Here is a 13641-nt window from a genome sequence, read left to right on the forward strand (position 1 = left end):
AACTTTCGAGCTTGGTTCCGATCTTTTGGAAGAACTCCATTTTCGAGATAATCAACTATCGGGGTCATCCAGGTCGGCTCTGTTTCGATCATACACACATCTTCCTCTTCTGGCTCGTTAATGCTAGGCGCTGATAGGTGTTCTATCGGTACGACATTCAGCTCTTCATTTTCGGTGGACGTTGCGAGTCGAGCTAAGGCATCTGCATTTGAATTCTGCTCGCGGGGAACCTGTTCTATTGTATAGAATTCGAAACACTCTAACGCTGATTTTGCCTTCTCCAAATAAGCTGCCATTCTCGTGCCGCGAGCCTGGTATTCCCCCAAGATTTGATTGACCACTAGCTAGGAGTCACTGTAGCAATGTATAGCTTTAGCTTTGAGCTCCTTAGCTATACGAAGTCCCGCGAGTAAAGCCTCATATTCGGCCTCATTATTTGATGCTTTAAAGCCAAATCTTAGGGCAGAATGAAATCTGCTTCCTGCTGGGGTAACCAAAATGATCCCTGCCCCTGCTCCATTTTCATTTGATGAGCCGTCGACGTAAAGTTTCCACAGCTCGTGGGCCGTGGTTATTACCTCGTCGTAGGCTATACCCGTACATTCCACTATAAAGTCCGCCAATGCCTGTGGCTTAATGGTCGTTCTTGGGTGGTAGGTGATCTCGAACTGTCCGAGCTCAACAGCCCATTTAAGGAGTCTACCTGAAGCCTCTGGTTTAGATAGGACTTGTCTAAGTGGTTGATCAGTCAGCACATGGATGGGATGTGCCTGAAAGTAGGGGCGGAGCTTACGAGATGAATGAATCAGGCTGAGCGCGAGTTTCTCCATCAATGGATATCTTGACTCTGCCCCCAGTAATCTTTTACTGATGTAGTAAACGGGTCTTTGCACCCTTTCTTCTTCTCGGACGAGCACTGCACTTATCGCGTGTTCGGTAGTTGAAAGGTATAGGTACAGTATTTCCCCCGTTTCAGGTTTTGACAGGATGGGTGGTTCCGCAAGGTTCTTTTTGAGCTCCTGAAAGGCCAGCTCGCATTCCTCTGTCCATTCAAACTTCTTACCTCCTCTCAGCAAGTTGAAAAATGGAAGACCAAGATCTGTAGACTTCGAGATGAATCTTCTTAGGGCCGCCATCTTGCCAGTCAGACTTTGGACATCCTTGTGCCTTCGAGGTGAGGGCATGCCAATCAGGGCCTTGATCTTGTCGGGGTTAGCCTCGATTCCACGGGAGTTCACAATAAAGCCCAGAAATTTCCCTGAAGATACCCCAAAAGTACACTTCTGAGGATTCAGCTTCATGTTATACTTCCTGAGCACGCCGAAGCACTCTTCGAGGTCATCAACATGGTTCTTGTTGAGTTGAGACTTCACAAGCATGTCATCAACATAAACCTCCATGTTGTTCCCTATTTGCTCTGAAAACATCATGTTTACGAGCCGCTGGTATGTGGCTCCAGCATTCTTGAGCCCGAATGGCATGACATTATAGCAATATAGCCCTTTATCCGTGATGAAGCTCGTATGTTCTTGGTCGGGGGCATGCATGGGAATCTGGTTATATCCAGAATAGGCATCCATGAACGACATCAGGCCATGCCCCGCCGTGGCGTCCACGAGCTGGTCAATCCTTGGTAACGGAAAACAGTCTTTTGGGCAAGCTTTGTTGAGATCTGAGTAGTCAATACAGGTTCTCCACGTCCCATTGGGCTTTGGGACCAACACCAGATTGGCTACCCAGTCAGGGTAAAAGGCGTCCCTAATGAAATGGTTTGCCTTTAACCTGTCAACCTCCTCCTTCAGTGCTTTCTTTCTGTTTTCGTCCAGCTATCTTTGCTTTTGTTGCTTTGGGGGAAAGCTTTTGTCTATGTTTAGAGCGTGGCTTGCTACATTCGGGCTTATTCCCACCATGTCTGAGTGCGACCACGCGAAGACATCCTAGTTTTTCTTCAGAAAGCAAATTAATTGCTATTTGGCCTCATCTTGGAGGTGTTTCCCGACCTTCACCTTCTTCAAGGGATCAACTTCCTCGAGCTGAACCTCTTCGAGCTCCTCTAAAGGTTCAAGGTCAGCTTTCTCCTCAATCCTTGGATCAATCTCCTCGTCAATTTCTAGAACTGTTCCGTCTTTTTTTTGTATGATAACGAGTGCTTGAGCGTTCGTTTGTTTCTTTCCCCTCAAGGAGATGCTATAGCATTCTCTCCCTCCAACCTGGTCTCCTTTTAATGTCCCGACTCCGCTGGGGGTCGGGAACTTAAGAGCTAGATGCCGTACTGATGAAACTGCCCCCAGCCCGACTAGGGCGGGTCTCCCGAGCAGCACATTATAGGCGGATGGTAAGTCTACTACCACGAACTCCATTATCTTGGTCACCGAGACTGGATAGTCTCCCAAGGTCATGGGGAGCTCAATGGATCCCAGACAGGCAGTTCCTTCTCCTGAAAAGTCGTACAAAGTAGTTGCACACGCTTTCAGGTCGCGAAGGGAGAGTCCCATCTTCTCTAGGGTTGCTTTGTAAAGGATGTTGACTGAGCTCCCATTATCTATGAGAACTTGGTGAACCCTTTTATTGGACAACTGAAGAGTAATGACCAGCGGATCATGATGAGGGAACTGAACATGAGAGGCGTCTTCCTCGGTGAATGTTATTGGTTGTGTTTCAATCCTCTGGCTTTTTGGTGCCCTAGGTTCGGGTTCATAAGGAGATCTGTCCCCTGTCTTCAATTCGTTAACATACCTCTTTTGGGCATTCCTGCCCCCTCTTGCGAGGTGAGGCCCTCCCGAGATGGTTATTACATCCTCTCCATCAATCGGCGGGGGCCTGTCCTCTTCCTGAGCTCAGGAGTTATTGTTTTGTGTGGTCAGAGGCACGGCTATTCTCTGGCTCGCGGCCGCCTGACTAGTACTCTGGTTTTTGACATAATGCCAGAAGTAACCTCTCGAGATCAACCCTTCGATCTCGTCCTTCAGTTGTCGACATTCATCGGTCGTATGTCCGGTGTCTCTGTGGAACCGACAATATTTACTGAAATCCCTCTTGGATTTTTGATTTTTCATCGGGTCAGGGCGCCTAAAGGGGACCTGGTTCTCATTAGCCAGGTATATGTTTTCTCGAGACTCATTGAGCTCGGTGTATACTCTATACACGGAGAAATACCTTTCCCCTTTCTTTTTCTTTCCTCCCTCAGCTTCGGGGTTACTTCCTTCGTTCTTTTTCCTCTTGGAGGGGTTCTCCGAGGCAGGCTTTGGTGCCGCTGGGTCCGCCGAGGTGGAGGCAGAGTTGATGTTTATCGTTGTAGTTTCGGACTGGGAGGTCGCTTTGAGCGTCGACCTCGCTTCCTCTACATTGACAAACCTCTGCACTCGTCTGTTAAACTCAGTTATTGACCTTACCGGTTTCCCTTGCATGTCGTCCCAAAGGGCACTTCCCGGTAATACGCCAGCTTGGATAGCCATGAGGTATCCACTGTCATCCACATCCCGAGCTCGGGCTACTTCCAGATTAAATCTTGTTAAGTAACTCTTCAATGTTTCGCCTGGTTGCTGCCTGACGTTAGTTAAGGTGGACGCTTCTGGTCTGACCCCTACCATTGCTCTGAACTGCTTCTTAAAGTCTTTAGACAACATCTCCCATGAGGTTATTGAGTGTCTCTTATACTTTTGGCAGGTCCTGCAAATGATGTTGGAAACAACATGCATCTGAGCTTGTAACCCACATTACTGGCTCTCATTATAGTGTTGAACGTGCTTAGGTGACTACACGGGTCGGTCTTTCCTTCAAACGTAGGGACGTGAGGAATCCGAAAACCTTGAGGGAATTGAGTGTCAGAAATATGGGGAGAAAACGGCTCGAGCTCCTCATCAGAGTCCTCATATCGACCATTTCCTCGTTCATTCTTTAAAAGCCTAAAGGCTCTTTCGAGCTGATCGATTCTTTCTTGGACTGGGTCAATAGGAGGTGCTGTCTGGAATTGACTGTCATTAATAGTGATTCCAGGCTCGCGTCTTCGCAAGGGATCTCTACGCTTATTCAAGCGATCTCTCAGGTCCGGATTTGTTTGATCTCCATTCCCCCGACTCTGATTCAGATGATTTCACAAATCGGGACGATTCTTGCGACTTCCAGTATTCTTGCGACCTCGGTCGTGTTTACTGACGGACCTGGTCTCTCCGGACTCATCACTGGTGAAACTCATTGTTCAGTTATTTCGCGATGGATTCTTTCCACGTCGCCTCGTCTCTGCAGTGCGAGACCGAGACGTCTGACTTCGCTCAGATGGAGTGCCTCTCCGCTCCTAGAAAGTCTCCCTGTTTCCTTGTCTTTCCCCCGCACGCCCTTGATCCTGATCTCAAACAGGTTGAGCGTTTCTGTGTGGGGGCGAAGGATATCTTATGGGTGACGGAGGGAACCGTATAGGCGATGGTGGCTGCCACCCTTGTCGCGGCCTAGAGGGTCCAGAATTTGCCCGAGATAGGTCAGTTACATTCGGTGCGCTCCCAGTTACCTGAGTCCGAGCCTCTGCAGGGGTTCAGTTATTCTCAGCTCCTGTAGGCACTTCCACAGGCGGGTTAGGCGGGACCTGAGCTCGAGTATTCCTCTGGGGCCTAGGTGGAGCGGATGGCTGTGCTGGTGCCGGAGGTTGAGTCGGCCTCCTTGTGGCAGCATCCTTTCGCGGACGCCCGCGGGGCCTCCGGGGAGGAACATGTACGTCCCTTGGAGGAGGGACTTGGTTTTCGCGCGGAGACGGGGGCTGAGCCACCTATGCCTCTGCGGCTATCCTTGTCAACTCCTCATTCCGTTTGTTGGCTTCTGCCAACAGCTGCTTCAGTTGTCGGTTTTCAAGTTCCACAATAGGAACGTACCACTTAGGATTGTAGTACATATCCTCATCTCTTGGTGGGGGAGGTGGTCCCCGGGAATCAGAGGACCCACTTCTCTCTTCAACATCCGGGTTCTCCATTGGTTGTTTTCCAGGACGTCTTGGGTAATTTTCCTCAGGGGTGTTCTGATTGTTTGTGGCCATGATTTTCTCAGGGATGAATGCTTAAGGCTCTCAATGAAAGCACCAAACTGTTGACGCCGTTTTTCGTCAAACAGTGAAAGAAGAGCACATAAACAATAACTGATAATGGCCAATTGAAATAAAACAATACAGACACACGATTTTTACGTGGTTCAGCAGTTAAATCTGCCTAGTCCACGAGTCTTTGTTATTAAACTCAAGATTATCTCTAGGAATTCTTCAGGAATGAATTCTCCAGAGTTTTCTCTTAAGGTTCAGAATTTCGGTCCTTTATAATGGTGCATGGCCTCTCTATTTATAGAGAAGGCTGCAGAATACTATCCCACATATTTTGGGTAGTTACTCTTTTTGTATAAATAAAATAAATGGCTTTAAATGCCTACAATCAGATATAAAAGGAAACGTCCCCTGAAGATCAGGAGACGTATAACTGACCAAATAATATCCCACGATTCTAGGGGATTCACAATAATAAATGAGGATTACATCTCGTATTTATAACACTTGTAGTTATTCAAGGTGGTTATTGCGTATCTCTAAGGCTTTAGCTTCCCAGGTTTCCCGTCATCTATTGAACTAAAAACATCTCCCGAGGCCACATGGCTTTCGAGATCGTATGTGCGTCGAGCTCGGGACCCCTGATCCGAGATTGTCCCTGAAGATGATAGCGTCCCCGGAGCTGTCTTTCGAGATCATGAATACTTCGAGGTCACCATACTCGAGGTCGTCTATGTCCTGTAGGCTCGACATTCAATCCTGGAGCATGTTTCCAACCTTATGAGTCCACTTATTTGCGAATCCAAATTTCGAGGTCATATTTAACATAGCTCGAAATCTGGGTGTAACAAAAAGGTACATGAAAAAATTGAAGAACTACGTGGGAAATAAAGCTCGTCCTGAAGGGTCAATAGCTGAAGGCTATGTCGCAGATGAGGCTATGACATTTTGTTCGATGTATTTCAAAGGGGTTGAAACTAAATTTAATCGTCTTGATCGCAATAAAGATGAGGTGTATGTCCCACGACACCTTACTGTGTTTCAATCTCAATGTCATCCCCTAACAAAGGGAACTCTCAAGCCTCTCGATCTCGCGACTCGTGAAATGGCTGAATGGTTCATCATTAACAATTCACCCGAAATTCAGGATTACTTAGAGTAAGTTTATTCCCTTTAAAGTGAAATTTATGTTTATTCCAAATTATTTTATCTAATGTAGTCAAAGCATTCAAATTTACAGCGAACACCTAGTAGAGATCAAACTGAAATTCCCAGATGGTGATCATAACCTTTTACAGAAGAAAAATTTTCGCCAGTGGTTTCATAAGAAGGTAAAATTGAGATTATTTTTAAACCTTTATTATTGTAATGATATTTTTATCATTCTAATATAGGTTTATTAATTTATTTAGATATATGACTTGCACAAACATGGATCTTTAGAGAATGGTGATGAGTTGCTAGCTTTAGCATCTGGGTCAGATCACTTGGCAACATACTACGAAGGTTGTATAGTTAACGGTGTTCGATTTATCGCTTATGACCGAGATCAAAAGCGCACCACACAAAATAGTGGAGTGTCTGTTGCGGGAACTGAAGGTTTTAACTATTATGGCACGCTTCAAGAAGTATTGGTCTTATCTTTCACTGGTGCATATTCAGTTGCATTGTTTAGGTGTAAATGGTTTAACACTGATCCAAGCAAGAAGAAAACAATCACTGAAAATAATATCACCAGTATAAATGTCAGTAGCGAATGGTACAAAGATGGGCCTTATATACTTGGTAGCCAAGCTAAGCAAGTATTCTATCTCGATGATCTACTTAGAGGCCGACACTGGAAAATTGTTGAGGATGTCAATCACCGTCAAATTTGGGACATCAAGGACGATGAAGCTGATGCAGATGTTGATGTTGTACATGATAGAAACTCATCAAATTTTGTGCTGACCGTGGATCTCGATCAGTTGGTTATGGAATCTCATGAACCTGCAACATATATTGGCACTATACAAAATTCACCTGCTGATCAATTAGATGAAAATTTGATAAATGATGACTTAGGCGAAGAAGAAGTCGATGAAGAAGATGAATTGCTAGTTTATATTTGTGAAGATGATGTTAATCATGTGTCTTCGATTGATGTTAATTTAATTAATGATGAAAGTGATAGTGATTATTCTACTTAGTTTTTATATTTTTGTAATAAAGACAATTGTTTAAAATATAATATATGAGACTTGTAATCATGATGTTCATTTCCATTGGTGATATTTGATACTAATTAACAATTTAATACTAACTAATCATTTTTGTTCCTAAGTACAATGTCAGCAGATATAGCCACCTCTCACGGCGAAAATGGTGGAGGTCTAGACCCGCCAGATCCTAGTAGAGTACCATCTTCCTGCGAGTCAGGTTAATAATAATTTTCAAATTTTGCTCATAGCTTGAAAGTCAAGCTCAACGAATGTTTAAATATAATATTAATATTTCAAATTTTGGTTATTCTTGAAAATGTGGATAGCTGAAGTGCCGAGAAGAAAGGGTCGTGGCTTGGCTAATTCGAAGCCACTTGAAATTCGAAGGCGAAATGCCGGGAAACCACTAGATCTTCAGCTTGATCCTAGGACGGACAAAGTGGTTGGCTTGGAGGACCAAGCTTTTGTCCGCGAGATAGGCCTCCAAGTCACTTTGTTTTTGCCAGGACATTACTTGGATTTCGCTGATGTACCTCAACAATTTAAGGAACAAGTCGTACAAAGGATGAAGGTACAAATTTAGAACAAGTCTTGTGGTATAATTTTTTTATTAAAATCATTTACAAACTAAACTAACGTGTTATTTTTAATGTAGTATTTTTATAATGTTGATGGTCATCCAGAACCCGAGAGAGTTATGAAAACTATCTACACAGAGATGCGCAAAAAATATTCTGAGAGAAAGAACATCAGACATACTCACTTCAAAAAATATTACTCTAATCCGGAAGATTTACAGAGTGTTTTAGTTGCCCCACCTGACCATTGCTCCAAGGAGAGTTGGAAAGATATTGTTCAGTTGTTTTTTAGCCCAAAATTCATCGCGCGATCCAACCAAAACAAGAAAAACAGAAAAGAAATGAAGTATACATCGACACAAGGCACAAAATCGATGGCAGCTAAGCGTCACCAATTTGTAAGTAAAAATATTAATTTAATTTAACAAAATTTTACATTCTAACTTCCTATCTCTAAATTTTTATAGGCGAACCCTGATGAACATGTTATTGATACTTGGAAAGATAGCCATTTGAGAAAATCGACAAAAGTTTTTGTCAACGACACAGCTCGAGAAACTTTTGTAAGTTTAAACTTTTGTGTTATTATTTTCATTAAACTATGTTACTGATGTGTTTCTAACACTTTTTATGAACAGGAAAAATGACGGAAGAGCTTGAGAGGGCATGACTTCAAAGCCAGTCTCAAGGACCGACGGAGGGATCTGAAACTGGATCTGCTGCTGAATCCTCATCAATCGATCAGTACGAGATTATGAGTAAAGTACTTGGGGAGAGGTCTGACTTTCAAAGAGGAGTAGGTTACAGCAAAGGCAAAGGGAAAAAATCAGCTTCCAGCTCCACAAGTCAAAGTCAGTCACAGGCCCAACCTCAGGATGACATTGCTACTATGGCGGAAATAATTAAGTCAATGCGTGAAGAGATCCGGATGTTGAAATCTCGACAAGGTCCATCTGGTAATCCTCAGCATACCAGTACAGAAACTGAGTCGCGGTTTGAAAGCCTTCTCCAACGATATTTACCATCACAACCTGAAGGTGGTATATATTCTCAAAGTCCACCTCCTTGGTCGATGCCACAACAACAACAACATGTGTATCCACCTCAATAGAATTATCCAAACACGTATGGACGCTCCTCCCAGTCCCCTCCTTTTTATTACCCCGACGTCCCTACAGGATCTCAGACGTCACAACCTAGGCGTCGTGACTTCGGGGATTCATCGCAGCAGCAGCAGCATCCACAGCAGATGTATGGTCAATTTGTGAGTTCGTCGTAGCAGCATCACTCTACACAAGCACCACAGTTTGCTTCACCACCGTTGCCGCGCCCTAATACTAGTGATCAAGATATTGATCTTAATGAATATTTTACACCAAGTTGGCCCGATCAAAACAATAATAATTAGATTATGCTTTTTAATTATATTAAGACAATTGAAATTTTATTATGTTTATTTTATAATTAGTTCATATGTAATTAAAATGAGACAATTTGTATTTTATTAAGTTAATTTTATGATTAATTACAATGTTATTTTTGTTTGATGACTATTAATTGTGTTATTAATTATAATTTATGTTAAATATTATTATTTTTAAATAAGTATTATATGTATATTTATTAAAAAATAAAATAAAATAAATTATTATATTTTAATATTAGAATTTTAATACCGGCGGATTAATAGAGGCGGAACCCGCCGGTAATACACGGGTCGAACAGGTCACAGCGTCGCACATCACCGGCGGAATCCCGCCTCTATTAATCCGCCGGTAATAATACAATACCGGCGGGTGGTGTCAGTCGGTCGGTAATGGTGGTAATACCGACCGATTATTACTGGTGGGGTTTTACCGGCGGTCGAACAATGGATTACCGGCGGAATCACCCGCCGGTAATAGAAATATTTGTTGTTGTGTACGCTTAATAGGCTTTTAATAATACTAATCTCTGCTCTAATTTTTTCATCATATCACATTCTTCATCTCCTCCAACACCATCTCTACACAAGTTAGAGCCCACATCAGAAGCCCTAATCTGAAAATAGGACACAAGTATTAAGATCAATTTATATGTAGAAATAGAAATACTCCCATCTTTATAGAGATGGTAGACCATGATAGTAGTAGATCAGTATAACTAATGTGATAAAATACCAAATTCCAACCCAAGATGATCTGCGGTTCATAAATGATACATTGAAAACTTCAAAAGAAGAAAATGGAAAACTAAGATAAATACTTATCTGTTTGTATTATTATTTTAAGGTCTTCATGAAGTGAACAAGGATAAATGAAGAAACTGTTTAAAATGATGACCACTAGTTAAAACTATGTGATGCATGTGTGTGCGTGTATACTGTCACACGTTTATTAAACATGTAAACTTTGTTATGCATTATCATTGAATATAAAAGATGGAAAATGAAGCATCTTCAAAGATTAACGAAAGAACTAGTCCTTGATCCCAAAAATCTATCAGCAACTGTAAATTCCATCAGAAAATAAAACCAAGCAAAATATGATAGTTACACAATGCACCCATCAGATATCTCTGCCATCTTTTACTTGAATAAACCCCTTTATTATTTTTTCTTCAGATTTCACTCATAATGCAAAACAGGGGCAGCAAGTGGAAAAAGAGAAGAAACTTGCAAATGGCATCATCTTAGGCACATGGACTCGATAGATTAGTGCACTTTTCAAACAGCTGTGTTGGATTTTTTTTTAATTTAAAATGGTATTTTCCTAGACAGAGGCCACACACTTAATTCATTAAAACAAAGTAGAATACAACACAACATAAGCTCAAGGGCCATTACTCAGACAAGAAAATGAAACGCACCAAAAAGAAAACAAATAAAACTTTTAAAACTAATCTACTGGACCCTAGAAATGAATAAGACAAAACAAACATAGGAAATAAAAAAGCAAGCATGTAACAACCCAAATTCGCTAATAAGGCTTAAGAGCCTTGATTAGTGTGCTAGGAGAGCATTAATGGAGTAGTTGGGATTTAATGAGTAATTATGTGTTTAAATAATGTTTATATGATAACTGAATATATTGTGTGATAATATGATATGAGATAAATATGTGATATATGTGAGAACCACATTATTATGTGGACAGGTTTGCTGAGCACGACTCAAGACGATTCTAGAGCCAGATAGTGGGAAAAGTCACAATGAGGGTTTAAGATATGACTTTGGAGAAGTCGGGGATACTTTTAGATAGCAGATAGTGAATTGGGTTATCGGGACATGAAAATAAATATATGGAGATATATTTGAGGTTAGGATGTCTAGGTGGGAATATTGGAGGATTTTACCATTTTGGCCTCGGGGATGGTTCCGGCACCCCGAGCCTCGGGATTAACTTAACAGATACGTTAGACTTAAGGAAGCCTTTAGAAAAAAACACAAACCGACTAAGCATTTTGTCCCAGCTCACTTACACGTTCAAGGGAAACCAAGGAGAGAAAAACACAGAAAACTTAAGGGAGAAACAAGCTGGAATTATGAGATTTGAGGTGAGGAATTGAAGGTCTAGCTCAGGGATTTATCAAGCACTAGAACAGGGATTAAGGTAAGCATATAAACATCTTTTCTGTGGTTGAATTCTGTGCTCTAGCTGGATTTTTGGCTAAGTGTTGAAACCAGTATAGCTTTGGTGTTTTAAGGCAGAATTAAAGAAGGGAACTTGGGGACCTAGCTTGGCTATAGCTTGGTGAAGTGATTCTACAGCAAAGGTGAGTCTCTACTCCTGGTTTAGAGGTTTTTCATTGAGCTTGATGGCTGGTTTGTGTGTGTGTTAGCACTTGGGTTTCAGAAATTGAAAGGAAGAGATTGGAGTGCGTTAGGCTGTGTTTTCTTGGGAGTTATGTTGTTTAGATCATGCTAAAGAGGTTGGGAATTAATTGGCTAAGAGTTGGGGAGTTTTGGGATGGTTTAAGGTGAGGTTTTGAGCTTTGAAATGGTGTAAAATCTGGGTTCGAAGGGGAGGGTCGCGGCTCTGTTCTAGAACGCTGCGGCCCTAGCATGCAAGGAAGCCAAGGGGGCTCGGCCAAGGGGGCGCGCCGCGGCGCCCAAGGCAAGGGCCGCGACACATGTGTGGTTCAGTGAGGGAGTAGGCTTTGTTTTGGGGAAGGGCCGCGGCTAGGCTTTGGGGGCCGCAGCCCTTGGTTGCACACTTGAGATTTTGAGGGTTTTAAGCATGGGAGAGTGGTCTTGTGTGCTCGGGTTTGGTTTCACCACCGTGCTTGGTGGAATTTGATATCCCGGGAGTTAGTTTTATAACTGGAACCTACATTTGAGTATTTATGAAACCCTATATTTTGGTTGTGGCTAGGTAATAAAGGCTTAGGCTCGGGAACGAATCGTGCTTGAGGGGCGTTGCTCGTAATTCTATAACCGCACAGACTAAAGGTAAGAAAACTGCACCTGGTTGAATATATGTGACGGGGCTAAGGGCTCCCTATTGTAAAAGCTTGAAAATATGGTATTATGCCATGCAAACCATTTAGTGAGCCAACGGCCTAAGGGTGCCAAGGGTCTCACTAGCACACAGGGCACGGCTCGGCCACTGGTAGCCGAGGACAGCTTATTATGCACTGGGCTTGGTTTAAGCAGGCCAGAGTCAGTGGGTTATACAGAGGGTGCGGCCTAAGTCGTCGGCCCTGAATATTATGTGATATGAACATGATATGTGATAGAATGTATCTTGTATTGGATTATATATGCTGAATATCTGTTGTGGATTATATGATGGGTATACATGCTGACTGAGTTATTCGTCTGCTACTATTGTTTGAGTTATCTATGATGTTTTCTTGCTGGGCCTTGGCTCACGGGTGCAAGTGGTGCAGGTAAAGGCAAGGGCAAGTTAGATCAGCCCTGACTGGAGAGCTCGGCGAGTGGAATGTACATAGCCAGGTGCTCAGCCGCCACGGTTGAGGTGTAGGCAAGGACGTGGAACCTAAAAACTGTCTGTTTTGCCATAGTACGGCTAGTGGTTACTTATGTACTTTTGGGAGTCTGTAAACTTATTTTAACTCTATTTTGTATGGGATCCCATGTTTGCTACAGTTTAAATATATGAAATGAGTCTCTTGAGACCAAAACCTTTTTAACCATAGATCTTACATGTTTAGTGACACGTTTTCGAATAATTACTTGATTAGCAAGTCCTGCACCTTTATAAGTACACAGTGTAACGGTCTTGGCTATCCAGGGCGTTACAAAGCACCATACCAAATACGTAGGAAAAAGTCAAGAAAATTGTATATTAATCAATGTAAGAGAAGCACAACAGTACAAATCATTAATTTAATTAACCCATTATTTGTATATGTATAGAAAGAGAAAATAATAAACCATAATAAAAAAAAAACAGAGGAAGTGGGTTAGACCAAAGTTGTCACAGTATTATTAATAAACAAAAAAAAAATGAAAAAGGTTGAATCTTTCTTCACCTTCACGCAAGGAAGAAGAAGGCTGGATGGAGCTAGCTGGTCTCACGCAGGGAAGTGCAGGCAGAGATTTTGGTATGAATTCATCCTTATTGAAGGTAGGAGCATATAATGCATGCACTGCCCGACAGAATAGAAACCTGTAGAGAAGAAAATACACAACTCAGTAACTGCTCTATAATTTTTTCAATGCACAACTGAACAATGTTGAGTTATATATGTCAATGTTCTGGATTTAACTTTTACCAAAATAAAACAAAGACAGACATTGAATTTTACCAACAAGTAGGACACTGATGAACAAAAACATATTTCATTGTTTCCACATATTTCAATTATTCCATGAGAAAAAACACTGATGAACACTGCA

General features: G+C 42.2%; 1 long non-coding RNA gene across 1 annotated transcript in view; it reads left to right on the forward strand.

The window, feature by feature from the left end:
* Positions 1-10442, forward strand: part of LOC133778363 (uncharacterized) — a 57593-nt gene extending 47151 nt beyond the window's left edge. Inside the window, exon 2 of the long non-coding RNA XR_009869090.1 lies at positions 10402-10442. This is a non-coding gene — a long non-coding RNA (uncharacterized LOC133778363). The remainder of the gene's footprint in view (positions 1-10401) is intronic.
* Positions 10443-13641: the final 3199 nt, after the last annotated feature.

This window comes from Humulus lupulus, chromosome 5, assembly GCF_963169125.1.
Source record: "Humulus lupulus chromosome 5, drHumLupu1.1, whole genome shotgun sequence".
In the NCBI taxonomy this organism is placed as follows: Eukaryota; Viridiplantae; Streptophyta; class Magnoliopsida; order Rosales; family Cannabaceae; genus Humulus; species Humulus lupulus.